This window comes from Arachis ipaensis, chromosome B05, assembly GCF_000816755.2.
Source record: "Arachis ipaensis cultivar K30076 chromosome B05, Araip1.1, whole genome shotgun sequence".
NCBI lineage: Eukaryota > Viridiplantae > Streptophyta > Magnoliopsida > Fabales > Fabaceae > Arachis > Arachis ipaensis.
This window is the reverse complement of record NC_029789.2, coordinates 122,633,207-122,643,773: the sequence shown is the minus strand read 5'-3', so window position 1 is coordinate 122,643,773 and position 10,567 is coordinate 122,633,207.

Here is a 10,567-nt window from a genome sequence, read left to right as displayed (position 1 = left end):
CTCACAAAAAGTTCAGGGAAGTCCAAGCACAATTCAGAGGGAAGGTGAATTGAATCACAAGATTAACGAACTCCACTTTAGGCTATTCGGTATACGAAGTTAGAGAATAAGTTTTCAGCTCAACATTCAACAAGTTTGCGGTTACGTATGATTTGGTAGCAGCCCAAGTGAAATGCCAGTGCTTATTATTCGAGTCAAGAGGGATATTGTGCCTTCACGCCCTAAGCGTGTTAAGCTTTGAACGAGTAACCAAAGTGTCACCGAGATACATATTGGAATGATGGAGCAAGAACGTAAAGAGGAGACACACACACATCAAGAGCAGCCACAACGAGCTACTGTTGGAGCCAAAAAAAAAAAGAGGTTTGAAGAATTAGTGTTTCATTCGCAAAATATATGCGAATTTGCATCAGAATCTGAGGAGCTCACCGCCATTTTGCACCGCGCCTACGATAACGTCATGGTTGAGATGGAAGAACTGAAAGGCAAAAGGAAGGGAACATGTTCATTATCTCACGAAGATGCTAACTTGGAATCCGTTAACGAGCTTCAAAGCCTTCCAAGAGTTCGAACAATAGGACATTCCAAAAATAGGCTAAGTTCAAGTTGGGCAAACAGATTGCAAATGCCTCAAAGAAGAAGAAAACGAAAGCTCTAAGCGAGGTAAAAGTGATGTTCTTTAAATAGTGGGTAATTGGGTTTAATTTTTTTGTTAATAGTTTTGCTAATATGTGAGTTTATATTTTCCAGTTGAACCTTTTTTATGGTGCATCAGTGGTGCAACTAAATTCCAGCTCAATATCATAGACATGTTATGAATTATCAGTTCGGAGATCCAGCAGCAGGGGATAGATTTTTGGGTGTATAGTGACAGTATCTTGGTGTAACACTCAATTTTTTATGTGTATTTCTTCATTCTCTTGTGTTTGACATTTTTCTTTTTTTATATTTTTTAGATGTTGCTGTTTGTGTTAGAAATTAGTGTTTTGTTTATATTTGTTTATTTTAAAATTACTATACATATACAATCAAATTCTAAATAGGTTAACAATTCAAATTTCTGAATTTCCATACCTCTTGGTTAATTTTTCTATCGAAATATGTGAGGACTTAATTTGAGTGTATAACGGTTATATTTGGGTGTATTATAAAAGTAATTGGGCGTATTAGCACGTTTGGTGTTGTTTTTCTTTATTTTTTTGAACCTGTAATTGACAGCTTTTGAATACAGCACAGACAATTTATTTATGCAAAAAAAATTTATAATAAGATTGGATTAAATATTTCTAAAATTTACAAAAACTGTTCAAACTTTTCCAAGACTATACACCACTCAAACTAATCACTGTCATCTGATTCTATTTGACAATATGGACTCAATAACACTGCAGATGGCTTGGACAATCTTATTGCCTCACTTTCTCTAATTGTTTTATCTCTGTCTCGATTCATCTCATGAAATAGAATACGTGAAGCATATTTAACTCGAAAGTGGTCCACCTCTGCTTACAGTTTAAAAGAATATTCGTTTAATGGACTCCGTTAAATAGAGTTTTAAAAGCAATTATCTGTGTCCAATTGTCCCAGTTATACTTCCCATTTTTAATGTTTTGAGGCTCAATTATTTCAGGCCATTTCACTACATAAATAGCACAATCATAGTCGAAAACCAAAAATAAATTAGCAAATTAAAATAGGACAGCAATGGAAACACAATTTTCAGAGAGAGATTTATACTGTGTTTTTTTGCCTGAAATGTTGATGTATGGCGGTTCAATTTCACGATCGTCTTTCTTAAATGGTGCTCCCTCGGCATATACTCTCATTCTGGAAATCACATACCCATAAAAACAAAAAAAAAAACAAAGTAAAATATAAGAAAGACTAAATTTAATACCAGATTACACCCAAAAGATCCTATAGAGAACCTTATTTTGAACAGAAATACATCCAAATATTAAAATGTAAACAACAGAAATAACTTACAATAAATTTATTAAGCTTCATTCTTGGTTTTGAGGGACACGTTTTGTGAAATGGGTCAAGGATACAAATTTTTTTCTTCCTAATACCAGCCACCCATAACCACTAATGCTCCGCGTAGCAAATAGGTGCAAATATCTGAAGTATGGCCATATTGAATAGTCTATTAGTTTAATTGGCATATAACCAAAGAATTGTGATATAAGTTTTAGAAACAAAAACTTACATATGGATGGGATGCTAACTTTTTCAGGTCCGAAAATGGTATGAACATTTTGTAGTCTTTGATCATAAATGACTTTTTTATTTTGACTGTAAGAATTCGTCCCTCTCATGATTCCCAATAGCCATGTTCTACATCATTTGTGAAACACCATATGAAATATTTAATACACCCAAAATTGAGTTCAATACATCTTACCACAATATTAGGGAGGAGACAGTAAGTTTCTTTTTAAAATCTTTTAATATTTTGTCTGTTCAGAATTAGATACATAGCAGTGACAATTTAAAAAAACAAAAAACCCAAATTAATTACATCAATCAACATTGCAGTCACATATCATAATAAAATCATTAATCTTATTCTAATATTACCTCAACTTCGATATAGGAACTAGCTTTTAGAGACGCAAAGTGGATCTTTGACAATAGCAATGGTTGTTGGGCATTGAGGGTGCACATTGGCTCATACTCATTAGTAGTTTCATCTGCGTATGTCTTTACATGTGTGGCCCACAAATAGCATTTTTCTTTCATGTCGGCCGACATTTCCTTCCTCCTTGCAGGAGTTTCAAACTTTTCAAATATTTGGCCGGTAGGCTGATTTTCGGGCAGGGGAGTTTTAGCCTCTGCAAATTCCAATGCTAATTTAACCCCAGTACTTGCAATTTTCTCAACTAGCTCCTCTAATTCTTCAATTAGTATTAGCGTCTCAGGGCTTTTTCCCTTTTCAGATCCTGGTCACCCCTCTTTAGTCAAGGTTTCTTCTTGACTTGAATTAGTGAAGCCGAGGCTGAATGATGGCACCAGAAATTATTTTGGTACATAGGATGCTGTGTTGTCGATCATCATCAATGCAGTAGTGGCTTCAGGGGGTAGATTATTGCATGTTGTCATATAAGATACTATAAGAATAAGAATAGACGAATGATATCAAAAGAGAGTTATATTGTGTAGAACTTACATTTTAGATCGAGCTGGTGGCACTATGGGTGTACTTTTAGCAGGTTTTTGGGATTGTGGAGTGCTGCAGGTTTAGAGAAAAGGATTCAAATTATATAAAAAAAAAAACAATTACAGCTTAATTCAGATGAGGTACACCCAAATAAGAACAAAATACCCCCAAATAATAACCAAATACACCCGAATATTATTCCTCACCTCTTAATTGTTTCTTCGCTAATTTTCTTGCTCAGGGGCTTTGGGGGGGATGGTTCAATTTGGACAGGGCTTGTTGCTGTTGTCTGCGACGGAGGCATGCATATTTGAATCGAAACTCTAAACAAGAAAAAAATAAAAAGTTAAAAAACTCCCTTAAAATAGATTATTAGAAGGTTGAAATTTAGTTGTGAAACTCACATATCAAGTGGTTCAGATTGTGAATGTGTCTCCATCCAAACAACGATCATCTTATGTTGAGCTGCGTCACTGACAGATTCTTCTTCCAGACCCAACCTGAAATCCATCCAAATAATGTCAAAATACACATGAAGCATTGAAAAGAAACACAGGCTCTATTTTTTGACAACTTACGTAATTGCAGATTTTTTCCTGTCTTTTTTTTTTCTTGCATAAAATATTAAAGAACTTTTTTTTTTTACAGAATTAGAAGCAGATGGTAACAAAATAATTAAACAACCGGTATTAGAAACAGAAATTACATGCTATTCGTGGGTTTATTTACGCTGCTTTGATCCGTTTGTGCTTGAGACAAAGGATCATTCTAACTTCCTAAGTTAACCTTCGACATTCTAAACATAGAATAAACATCATTCAGTAAAAATATTATTTAGTTAAACTAGGATCTCAAAATTCTATCAAATAAAGGATCTTACGTTTCGAATGAGTCATAGTGACCTTCTGTTGATGGGAGCCCAGCTCCCTTCATCCTGGAAACAAAAAACAATTATCAGCAATAAAAAAATACATTAAAATAGGTAATATATACCTAAATTCAATATACTCCTGTGCAGCATCCTTTTCATTGGTTTTCTTCTTTTTTGATTCTCTTAAGAATTCTTCTATATCTTCAGTTCAAATATCAGTTTTGGCAGTACATTGAAAAGAATATATTAACAAATATAATTTTGATGATACAGGGTAAGATAGCTTTACAAAGTATTTTACACATCATAGGATTGAATTTGTTCTTCAGAAGACGAATCCTCAATAATGTGCTTTCTTTTTTTGGATTGCGTCCTAGAAATAAAAAAATATGAATCAGACAAACACAATAAAATTGATGATAAAATACTCTCAAAAGCAGTGCATACCTTTTGGGTGGAGTTTGATTTTTTTTTCTTTGATTTTTGTTTTATTATTGGTGACGATTCTTCACTTCTGAAATTAAATGAGAAACACTCTGTTAATACATCAAATTTTGATAATAAACAGAAAAAAAAGCGATGTAATGATAATTTCAAAATCTTACTCATCATCAGATTCACTTTCACTTTTTGAAGTGGAATCGTCTAAAATCTGCTTCCTTTTTCTGGATACCATTCTGGACGACAAACAATCATTAGCATAAAAACACCTTAAAAATGACAAAATACACCAAAAAATATTACTTACTTTTTAGCTGACCTGGTGGGTTGTTTCCTTCTTTTTGTTGCTTTCTCTGAGTCTTGTTCAAACTCAGACTCAGAGGAAAAATCAAGTTCACTCTTCGATGAATCACTCTCAGATGAACTTACCTTCTTCTTTTTTGTTTTTTTCTTTCTTTTCTTTTTGTTTCATTTCCTTCAACTTCTTTTTCACTTTTGCCTTCTTGACGATGCCCTGAAACAGTAGAAAAACGTTAGTTTACACCATCTACATAAATAAAATACACCCAAATTAGAGAAGGTATTCTGTTCAATTATCATATGTTCATCAATTTCTGCTCTGATCCTCGCAACCAGCAGCTCTCTATTCCAATGGCTAACCCAGGACTGTCCAGGGATTGCTTCTCCTTTCTTATCTGCGTATTTTGTTAGATGGAAATAGACTATCATCAAGGCATAGAGGCAGTCATCACTCAATTTTTTCTTTTCAATCGGTAATTGGTTATACCTTTGATGATGAAATTGAGCACATGGGCGCCCCAATCGCACTCTGCTATGTTGTCCATTCGAAAAATTGGAGCTAGGTGGACAGGAGATACTTTGTTTATCGTAATTGGCAACAAGAACGTCATTTGAATATAGAGGATGAAAATTCTCTTGAACATTAGGCGATATTGGTCGTTGTCAACACCGATATCCATCATCTCATCGGTCAGATTCTTTAATGTCTTTCCCTGGAACCTTCTAAAAATCTGTTTGTTCTCCTCAGAAAATTCCTTAAAATTCACTTTATCGGAAAATAAGTTTCCTATAAAAAAGAAAAAAAAAATTACAGTCCAAATTAGTTGAAATACACCCAAATACCAGCCATATACACCTAAATTTATTTCTTGATTACATGAGATTAGAATAAGTTATTACAAAGAATAGATTACATAGAATGCAAGTATAGAGGTTTTCTGTAATCAGTTACATGATGCATTGAGGACAAGGGCAGCCTCTATTATTTTGGATTTAATTTTAAACGAACCATGGCTTGTGTCCAGTTTGGTTTTGTCCAAATTAAAAGTCCTCAGAAAGTTCCTTAAAACTCACTTTATCGGAAAATAGGTTTCCTATAAAAAAGAAAAAATAAATTATAGTCCAAATTAGTTGAAATACACCCAAATACCAGCCATATACACCTAAATTTATTTCTTAATTACATGAGATTATAATAAGTTATTACAAAGAATAGATTACAAAGAATACAAGTATAGAGATTTTCTGTAATCAGTTACATGATGCATTGAGGCCAAGGGCAGCCCCTATTATTTTGGGTTTAATTTTAAACGAACCATGGCTTGTGTCCAGTTTGGTTTTGTCCAAATTAAAAGAATTAGCCAACTCCTTTAAAAGTTTGTGTGGCACATTCATTGCTGGAATGTGCATGAGACCACCAAATCCTAAAATAAAAGGAGAGTCATTTAAATAACCTATATTTATACTAGAAAAAATTGACTTGTTCAAAGAGGTGTGTGTGTGTGTGTAAAAATACCAGCTAAATATCAGTGGCATACACCCAAATACCAATAATATACACCCAAACAAATGCCAGATACGCCCAAATACCACCCCTATACAACAAAATCCAGTCTTATATACATTTATTGAGTTTAAATGATATTTAAGTCAACTAAACATGCATACAATAACACTACAAGCTAAAGAATAAGTACAACAGCACCAGTTATATACTTGAATACTCTTGATATATATACCAGACACATATACCTGCATTTTTTTTTGAATTACATGACATTGTATGAGTTTAAAATGATATTTAAGTTCAAAAGTTCACTAGAGACACCAGTCACATTCGAATTCCATGATATACAAAAAAATTTGCCATATACATCCAAATATGTGTTCACTTGAAATACAGTACAAAGTTTATTATATGTATACAAAATGACTTCCAAACATGCAAATATACACAAAAACAGATGAAAAAAAATACGTTAAACCATTCACTAAAAGTACATAAAACAGCGTAAACGACTTGAACAATTTCACCAGAACAGTAATATCAACTTTAAACCAAGAACATATATATGAATCTACTTAATAAAAGAGAAATACGACGATATAATGCTTTGTTTTCAAAATGAGAAAGAGAAATCTGAAAAACCTAGAAGATCAGTGAAATAGTACCTTAAATAATATTTCTTCTTTTTGTTGGTGTTTTTTTTATGGAGATTTGGATGTTTTCTTATTGATTTTGTCGACTGTTGACGAGGAGTTTGAAGGTTTTTTCAGAGTTTGCGGTTGATTTCGAATGTGCCTTTAATTTCAAGGGTTGTGGTTTTGATTGAGGAAGAAGAAGAAGAGTCGTTCATAATGGTGAATAGCGTGCTTTGAAAATGGTTAAGTGACGTGTGTGTTTAACACACTTGAGTTGGGTGAGAGTAATTTTTATTGGACTTAACCCAACTTATAAGACTTATAAACCAAAAAGACTTGTATGTGTAGTATAACTGTTAAAACTACTAATGGTTAACACAAAAGGAAACCTAATCATTATATATCTGTTAATGCATTTAGAAACAAATTTTAATCCTAATTCCCATAGAAGTAAAACACCAATAGTCAAAAGGTCAAACGTTTTTTTGTTTCCTTAAAATAAAGTTGGACGGTATAAAGACTAATAATATGTATCTTATTTGTGAGTATTTAATCTCATCTAACTCAATTAAATAGAATTATTTATTTGATCTATTATAAAAAAAAAAATCTCACATATAAAATTAGAATAAAATTGAAATCATATCATATTCTATATTTCTATCCATTCTCAGTTCTAGACAGTGTTATCTGAAAGTTAGTATCAACTTTTCTGCAGTTATAAAATAATCTTAAAAAGGATATTAATCGTGTTTGGACTTTGGATGCATGCATATGTATCAATTAAATCAAAACAGAAAGAACAGTCCTGCTTGCTCCACAACGTTCATGCAGGTATCAATCAACTTGCACTTTTCAAGATAAGAAGCATGATATGATGGATGAATATAATTCATAAATAAAAGCAAAAAGTAAATTTTTTTTTTTTTTTCTGGAAAGGACAATCATTGGCAAATAAGGTTTTTGAATCATTTGAAAAGAATATAGCATTGTTTGCGTAGTTATCAACTTATCATCCTGAAGCCTTAGCTTAGACATAGTATCTTATTATTAAGAATGTTAGGTTGACACTATACTATTTTATATTAATACTAAGTTAAGAACAGTTAAATTAAAAACTAATGAAAATTTCCGCCTGCAGAAACCTTCTTATAAGTAATTGTATTAACATAATATGAAGAGAGTTTGTATAATAACATGTGTCGATATTTATTTTGACTAAAATTCCTTAAAATCCTTCTCTATTCAGAAAATATGATACATATCCTAATGAGTAATGATTTTGAAAATTTTTAACACCGCGTCCGAAGTCATAACCTAATCTATCCCACCGACACACGCTCGTCATGCCAAGCCAAAGCCAGAAAGATATACATTGTGGGTCTACACTAACTACTATAAAAATGCAAGAAATTAAAATGCAGATACAACGTAATTAAAAAATTCAATGATGATGTTTATTTATTCTTTATTATTATAAATGAATAATGTGTCAAATATACAACACTGAAATATGATATGTTCCTTCCTAGTTGCACTGAGATCCAAAATTAGAAGCATTACAAGCTGGTGCATGCTCACTATATATAGATATAATATATTCCCTAATTTACTTTTAGAGTAAAAGGGTCAAACACATACCAGCTTATCAATCGGTGCCGGTTTTTTTTTTTATATAAATTCGATTTTTAATTAAGCTCTTCAGATCCATCATATTAGGCTCTGCTGTCTCTGTTATCCAACGTTGCATGAAAAACCTTAAACAAAGTCAATGATGCCATTTACGATTGCAAAAATTGGTCACCATGTGAAAAATGTACATGAAAATTAGCGCCACCCTAATAGTAGTACTACTATTGGATTAAATTGGTGACTGAAATTTTGAGTGGAAATTCTCATGGTAATTAATTACTAATAACTCCACTAGTATGTACTAGGTATGAGACTAAAATAGGAGTTGAATTTATTATTCAATTCAACACCCAATTTTGTCAACTTGCATTTGGCTTGATTATTGACTGCATTTTAATAACCTTTAAATACGGCATCGATTAAAACACCATATAACCCCATTCTTGTTTTTCATTTTTAGTATAGTGATAACTCCATCAATCATTGTATAATAATAATGACTATTTTCTTTCTATCGTTGTTTTATCTCTCTAAGATAATATTTCATTTCTTGAAAGAAATTACAGTTAGTCCACAAGCAAAGTAAATAGAGATGTGGAAATAGTTGAAGATTACCATGAAAGGAGGACATGATGAACAACCCCCTCCCCTCCCTTTTTTTCTCTTCTCCCTCCATCTAACAAAAGTAAAGAGAAATAAAAGGGAAGTTAAAAAGGAAGACGAATAATTTGTTAAAAAAATATAAGCCAATTATTTTAGCTGTTATTGATTATTAGTAGAACGAATAATTTTCTACATTAATATATTTAATGTTTTTTTAAAATTATTAGTACACCAAATTATGCTATTATCCTGATCTTTAATTATTTTTGACGAATTAAACCAGATTATAAGGTTATATTTCAGAAATTAAAAGAATATTTTTAAAAAATATTTTTTTATTTTGATTTATATAATTTTGTGTTACTCAATCATTTTGATTATAAAAGGAGAGAAAAAGACAAATAGGTCCTTGATCTTTTAATTTGCAGACATTTAAGTTTTTAAAAGTTCTGAAAATATATTTAAGTTTTTGATCTTTTCAAAACCTGGACATATCGATCCCTCATGTTTACTTAGGTCTATCAGACCCAATAAAAAAATCAAACGTGACTTCCGTTGTACTGATTTAATTGATATGAATGCACACGTAAAAAAGTTTTAAAAATATGACAAATTAGATCCACGAATTGATATGTCCAATTTTTAAATTAAAGAGATTAAAAACTTAAATATATTTTTAAATTCACAAAAATTTAAATATCTGAACCAAAAAGTCAAAAATCAATTTATTCCTTTTTTCTTAAAATAATCATGTCAGCAAATGAATTTAACTTCGGGTCTAAACAATTTTCATGAAGAGGATAATAAAGTCATTTAAACTTTAGGGTTGTTATAGTAGCTAGTGTTTTATAACTATTAGTAATTAATGTTATAAAGAACATATAGACTAATGGTAAAATAACCTAACAAAAAGTAAGAAATACAATAATTTTCTTTAATACTTCACTATGAAAATTCAATTTTAATGGTTGAAATACTCTGGAGTTTGGAAAAGTAAAGGAAGAAGATGCCTTAAGAAAGGAATAAACTAAAAAGTTGTGAATTATACAGTTCCAAGCGTTAGGTTTTTTTCTTTAATTTTTTTTTTTTTTGAAGTTTAATATTCTTGTATGTGATCGATAAGAATAAAAGCTTACCGAAAACAAATAAGAATAATAAAAACTAAAAAGATTAAGATCGAAACTAAAAAGTATGAAAGACAATTGCTCCAATATTCTTAAAACTTTTGAGGAAGTAAATTACTCTTTGTCATGGAATTATCACATAATAAATAGATTTAACGTGCATATTATAACATGTGAAATAATTACACTTTTAATTCATTTAACCCAGTTAAAGTTAAATGAAAAAGTTTTTGGAGTATTCATTAAGGCTCCATTTGATAAAATTAATTTTAATATTTAAAATAATGTTATAGA